Here is a 7442-nt window from a genome sequence, read left to right as displayed (position 1 = left end):
TAGGTCGTCCCCCGTAGCCAGTACCAGGTCAAGCAGCGCTTTGCCTCTCGTTGGCCCATAGACTTCTTGAGTCAGGTAGAGGTCATCTACCTGACTCATAGTACTCTGAGTCTAGCCATGTTATGTTAATGTACCTTTTCTCAGCAAAGTAAAATATCCAGGTAACTACTATAATTCTGGTACTCAGGTAATTTACAACTATCTGAGGTCTCCTCACTCCAATGCTGACCCCTGAGATAGTACCAGGGGCAGATCCAAGATGGCTGTGAGAGAGGTGTGGCCATGTGATTTTCAGCTGTGTGGTACATGCACAGTGATTCTCTCACTTCACTGGTATGTTGGTGCATTCCCTGCTGGAGCTTAGCATGTGTTGTTAATAAGCCTGTGAGAAGCGGCAAGTATTCAGTTTGAATTCGGTCAATTCAGAGGGACAGTGATTTGATCCAGTGCTTGTTTGAATTTACAAAACATTTTTCACAGATGAGCCTATGAACTTCACTTCATCAACCTCCTAGATACAAAAACTCATTGACTCAAGGTAGACATTGGATTTATAACACATTGTAACCTGCCTAACATCTGACTCCCCGGGTACCCCTCCACTTTTACCTGCTTGATGGTTGGGTCTGGTGCATCTGGACCCCAACACTGAAGCCATGCTCTTGGTCCTCTTTGGCAGCAGCTGTGGTTGAGGAGATTGGCTGGTGTTTGGAGTGCTGGCATGAGACAGTGGATCCCCCTCTTCCACATCACCCCGCCTCTGCCCTTCTGCCTCCCTGATTCTGTTCACCAGCACGTCCATCCAGTGATCAACGGTTTTGCAATTGCAGAAGCTCCCCTTCATCCTCAGGTCACACATGCTCACCAGCACATAGACTGCACTGGACCACAATGGATCCAGCCATTTTTTGATGCACCTCTTCAGCCACTTCACCAGTGCCTGAACCTCCGGCAAACCTCTGGAGCCCAGGGTGAGCATGCCACTATTTGGCCAACCTTTTCCCTCACTTCTCCACTCCCTCTTCCCAACCCCCGCATCCTCCCCCAGCAGCAGAGAAGGGCAAAGAGAAGGATGAGTGGTGACAGTAGCACTTCTCCCCAGGCTGACCCTGCATAAGAGCAGAGGCTCTGGCCACAACTTGTGCTGATCATCTGGTGAGCTCAGAGCTCATTAGTAGATGGCTGATCTACTAGACAGGGCTTTAAACTGACTTGCCTGGGGAATGGGGAAACTTCAAGTGGAGCATGCCTGGGAACTGGCATGCAGGAACACTACCATGTAGAGGATACTAAGATAACTGTTTTTGAAAATGCTAACGGAACAGTTCTACCACAGCGTCTCAGGAAATCGAGGTTGCCAGTTGGGGGCCTCATCTGCCTGTATACCAATGCCAGGAGCAGACCTGGACAGGCTGAAGAGCTGAGTGGACCAGAACCAGATGAATTTCAACACTCAGAAGAGTAATGTGCTCCATCTGGAGGAAAACCATCCCCAACATACCTACAGGCTCAGTGGAGACAATTTGACTTGTGCCATGGCTGAAAGGGACCTACGGGTAGTGGTTGACCATTGCATGAACATGAGCCAGCAGCCCAATGCTGTGGCAAGCAGGGCAAACAACATACTGGCATACACTAACCATTGAATCTCACGCAAAACTAAGAAAATGATACTCCCATTGTACTCCACACTGGTGAGACTGCAGCTGAAGCATCCAGTTCTGGGTGCTGCACTTTAACAAGGATGTTGAAAGACTTGAGGGGATCCAGAGCCACCCATATGGTATGGAACTTGCAAAACAAGTGATATGAGGAGAGGCTGAGGGACTTGGGTCTCTTCAGCCTACAGTAGAAAAGGCTGAAAGGGGACTTGGTAGCGGCTTACTGCTACCTCAGGGGAGTACATCAAGAACTCAGTGAACAGCTGTTCACCAGGGCACCCCCAGTGAAGATGAGGACCAGTGGATACAAACTCCTGAAAGGCCCCTTCAGGCTCAATTCCAGGAAAAATTTCTTCACAGTCAGGGTGTTCAAACTGTGGAATAACTTCCTCCACTGGTGGTGTAATCACCTACCCTGGAAATTTTCAAAAGGAGACCAGACAGTCACCTTGCTGGGATCACTTGATCCCCGTTGTCTTTTCCTGCCTAGTGCAGGGGGACTGGACCCGGTGATCTACACAGTTCCTTCCAGCCCCTAACAATCTATAAATCTACCCATGTGCTGCACAGCTGAAGCGGGATTTGAAAGTGCTGCTGTACACTTCCTGGATTGGCCCCTAATTTGTGCCTTAGACCTACTCCCAAATACAATACACAGCTATGCTGTTAGAGATATGACAAAGAGCTATTCTTCCTGAAACCCCCCTGCCCTGCTACTTTGCACTTTGAGGCTTAGTTATTTAGCAGAGCTCTGTCACATATAGGTGCCCTTAGAGATCAGCCAGCTTTGGTCAATGCATGGAAGCAGTATAGAGATTCACAAAAGAAACCCAAAGATCTGATATAGGAATTCATGCTATTAAAAACATACTGTCCTGTTTTGGTCTTTCTGAGTTATTTGCAACAAAAGAAGTTGCTTTATTACCTCATCCCCCCAACCCCTTCCAAAATACTGAAGACCTAAGAGCTGCCATTTTCCAAGGGTGTCACAGGCTGGCTAGGCGCTGTGAGTGTATCAACCATTAGGCTGCTGGGTTCGGGATCAAGGAGGTGAGTTGGGAGTGAAGTAAAGGCAAATTTACTTATAGCTTAGCATACAACAGTTAACAGAAAAGTTAATGTGACAAACAGATAGTACAGTAATAAAGAGCTAATAGTGAATGATAACAACAGATAGACAGAATGACAAAGAGTTCCCACATGGGGTTGGCAGTCCCTCTATGCCAGGTGCACGCCAAGTTGTTCCCATGAAGTCAGGCGTTCCCAATCAATGCTGTCCGAGGGGTCACCGGGAAAGTCCCTTGGTAAGGATCCGGTCCTCACTCACACTGGGAGTCCAGGGTCCAGGCTTGGTACAGCAATGTCCTTCTATCCCATCCCTCTAACTGATCACTTAACATGCACGTTCCTTTATGCCTTGTTATGCTAATCTGTTGGCTTTAGAGCCACTCATAATCTTGCCCTATAGCTGTTACCCTATGGGATCAAAAGGTGCTAGAAATTATCATGAAAGGTTACTACCTGAACTTGGGTTCACCCAATAAGCAAATTACACCACATTACTTTGAGGTTTGAAATTAGCATTACCTGCCCAAACTTAACCCCTGGTTTTTTATTTCCTGGATTCCTAGGAATGTGCTAATTATATTAGGTGGTCAGATCTTGTTACAGCTGACCTTTAAAAAACCTGTTGGATCAGCTAATCTTGTAGTTTACTTATTTTGGGAGGCCATGATCAGTGCAAACAGTTAGATTCAACACTCCGGTTAAATTTTGACAGACAAATTCCACTTGCAGGTTGCAAACTTATAAGCTTTGCATTAGCTAATCTTAATTGCTAGACAATTGCCTGAATGTCTCCAAAAGCATATATTTATTGCTCATGATAGTAACCCCTCTGGTTCTGGCTACAACACAAGGGGTGCCTTGAGTTTTAAAATGATTGAGAAACACAGGTCTAGTAAGTTAGGTGGTGGCTGTAGAGCCAACGTTCTCATATTGAAAGTGATGTACTATTTGGTTAGTCTGCCAAATCAGCTTTGAGGAAAGCTCTACTGTACATACAGATGTGGCTCTGTTAGCCAATAAAGAATAGCTATAATTTGTGTGGTCCGACAGCTGTGGTAGAAAGTACTATTTACTTAACTGAATTAAAAATTCTGTGACCTGATATGAGTTGTATAGGTTTTTCTTCTTTTTTTGAGAATAATAGGTTTCTTGACTGACAGAAGTAGTGTTACCCATTGGGGTAGAATAGGTTAACCTTAATTTTGGGCTGAACAAAGTGGGGGAAGGTGGGGTTGGGGAGATTGAATATAACAATTTAGGCAGTTATGTGCTGAACTGAGCCATGAACAGCAGAATAAAGGTTCCCACTTATCAATGGGAAGAAAATGCACTTCCCAAGAACTAGACTGTAATTAAATAAATAAATAAATAAACTGTAAATAAGGGACTAGAAGTCAAAAAGTCAAAGGAGGGTTCACTGCAAAGGCAAAAAAAAGGCAGCTAGGTGTCTGACGTATGACTGTTGCCATGCCTCCAGAGCTATGATGTATCATATGTCCGCCACCCCAGGTTGGCACCTGAAGCTCCTGCCCCAATTACCCTACCCAAGTTAGGCTACTGTGCTACCACTTGTGACCAAGCTACCATTATAGGTTGCCTGATTGAGTGTGTTTAAACAAAAAGATAGGAGGGTCTGTAAAAGTGTGCAGTGAAAGTTTTCATTTAGTTCAGGATGAAAATCAATAATGATGCATTTATTGATCATGTCATTAAGAAAAGGCAAGGATCCAAAAACACGGATGTAACTACTTAGAGATGCTGTAAATCTTTACAGGTTCACACAGTAAACATCATGGTGCAGTGGATAATTTACACAAACACAGTAATTCTAACTGGAAGTAAATGGTATTCACTAGGGCTGTATGAGTTGGCAGCAATCCAATCCAGCTTCGGATCTGGCCACTTTGGATGGCAGTCATCCTATCTGGAGCTCTGGACCAGATTTCCACCTCGATCCGGCCAGAGCGGCTTCGAAGCTTCGGAGCTGCCATGGAGATCTGGTCATAGGGTATAATGGGGAATCAATGAAAGAACTATAATGTTGCGGGGGTTGTATGATTTGGATGAATCTTGCAGAGACAGTAGCCTCTGCTAAGAGCATGAAGCCTGCCAAGTTTCAAGAAGATTGGTGCAGAGGTTTGGGGGGAACTGTACCCCAAATTCTTGAAAGCCAAACTCATGTCACGGCTGTGTGTTACACCACAGGGGGCTAAAAACCTGGTGAGGCCACAAAGCCTGCCACGTTTCAAAAAGATTGGTGCAGGGTTTTGCAGGGAGCTGCACCCCAAGCTGCTGACAGGCAAAACTTGTGACACAAATGACCCTGTGTGTGTTATAGTGCAGTGGGCTGAAAACTGCGGGGGGTAGTAGCTCTTACCAAGGCCACAAAGCCTGCCAGCTGTGTGTGTGTGTCCTAGAGCAGGCCTGAGTGAGTGCTGGGCCGTGCCAGGCTGCAAAGCCTGTCAGCTGTGTGTGTGTCTCGCTGGGGGAGTCTGTCGTTTGGGGCCCTACGCCCCAAGCTGCTGACAGGCAAAACTCGTGACGTGGGTGGGTGACACTGTGTGTGTGTTAAGGTGTGCCCTTCCTGGTGCTGAGGCCTCTGCATAACACGGCAGTGTGTCCCACTGAGGCCTCCTCCTCCCCTACAGCTTCATGCTTGGTCCTCTGTTTTACATGACACTAGGTACAATAACTTAGCTGGCTCAACACCAGGAGCAGCAGCAGCAGCAGCAAAGGTACCCATGCAGAACTGCCACAGAGCCTGTCATTTCATACAGGAATTGACAACAAGAAGTAAAGATGCTGTGTTGTGTTGGACTTATGATGTTATTCATGGTGTGTGATGGCTCATCTTGTGTTTTCATGTCTATATGTGTATCATGGAAAAAAAAGGAGTACTTAAAAAAATGTATCTTTGGAAGCTTAGGTTGAAAACCCCTTTGTCAGGCTGAGGAAGTACCTGCAGGTGGTCCTGGATGGAAGCAATAGTAAAGAAGCCAGAGGCTAGCCTGGCCCGCAATGCAGGCAAGAAAGCCAGTCAGTGAAAATGGAAATGGAGGCGTCGGGGGGGAGGGATAGGCTGGGGTGGGGGCTAGGAGGGAAAAGGGGATGTAGCAGCGCAGGTAAAAGTGCAGAGGTGCCTGGGGTGTCAGATATCCGGCAGGTCGCAGTGTGCCAGAACTCCACTGTGTATATGGAGTCCATGAGTTTCTGTGCCTACTACCTAGGAGGCTGATAAAGTGCAGTTCATAGGCTCAGCTCTGAAAAGTGGTTTGTACATTCAAACCAGCACCTAACCTCATCACCAGAACTGAAGCCAACTTCCTACAGCTCAAAACCTGCTAACTATCTCCAGTCCCCCTCCAAACTGCACACCAGCATCTATCAAAGACAGCAAAACCCTGTGGGGGCACATTCCTCACCAAAAAAACACTCTGCCTCCAGTCTCTCAGGCCTAATCCTGTGAGGGAACAAATTACAATGCAAACCACTTTCAGAGCTGGGCCTATGAACTGCACTTCATCAGCCTCTTAGGTAGTAGGTACAGAAACTCATGGACTCAGTATACACAGTGGCATTCTGGCACACTGTGACCTGCTGGACATCTGACACCCAAGGCACCTCTGCACTTTTACCTGCATTGCTACATCCCCCTTCCCCCAACCCCAGCCTGTCCCTCCCCACCTGACACCTCCTTTACCATTTTCACTAACTGGTTTTTTTGCCTGCATTGCGGACCAGGCCAGCCTCTGGCTTCTTTACTATTGCTTCCATCCAGGACCAGCTGCAGGTACTTCCTCAGCCTGACAAAGGGGTTTTCAACCCTAAAGCTGGCATCCCAGGCAGCTAAACTAAGCTCACCGGGAGCCTCACAACTGCACTGCAACCGGCAAGCATCAGGCCTGTCAAACACATGACAGGTCTGGGTGTTCCCCAGCCAGGACTTTGTGCATGTGTGCATTAGCTGGAGGTTATGACAACTCCTACCTACCTTCCACCAGGGGATCACGGGTCCTGGCATTTATGGGGCTGCTGCGCTGCCAGCAGTATCACCAGGCCTCCCTACCCTGGTAAGGTGCAGTTTTAGTGGTCATGCCCAGGACCTGGGGCCTCCTCCTTCCCCATAACCCCAATCCCATACCTCCAAGTTCATCCTGGCAGGGGAACGAGCTCAGCAAGGACATGTTCTTCCCCTGCTGGCTGGTGATGTAGTTAGTGCCCCCTCCAGCTGAGAGTGGGGCATTACTCAGCTTTTTAAAACCTCATAAAAGAAAATTGGTGCAGACAGAGTAAGGAGGGTGGCGCTCAGTCTGCAGGTGGAGCTTGGGGAACCCCAGCAGTTGGAAGTTCACCTTTAGGAGCACCAGCTGCTCCACCAATGTAGGATCCAAGCAGGTGCAGTGGGGTGTCACAACATCCCCAGCAATGCTGAACACCCTCTCGCTTGGGACACTGGTTGGTGGACAGGAGAGGTGTTACTGGGCAACAATGGCCAGATCCTGCCACATCTGGCTGTGGCTTGCTCAGTAGGCCAAGGGGTCGTAGTCCAGCCACTGAAGCCATGGCACTACCTGCCTGAGTAGTCTGGTGTGTTTGGACCCCAGCATTGAAGCCATGCCATGGCCCACATTGGCAGTGGCTGGCATGGAGGAGACTGGCTGGTGCTGGTGCTAGGAGTGCTGACACGGGAAAGTGGATCCCCCTCTTCCACAT

This window comes from Crocodylus porosus, unplaced genomic scaffold (genome assembly GCF_001723895.1).
Source record: "Crocodylus porosus isolate Cpor-Errol unplaced genomic scaffold, CroPor_comp1, whole genome shotgun sequence".
NCBI classification, from domain to species: Eukaryota; Metazoa; Chordata; order Crocodylia; family Crocodylidae; genus Crocodylus; species Crocodylus porosus.
This window is presented reverse-complemented; position numbering follows the sequence as displayed.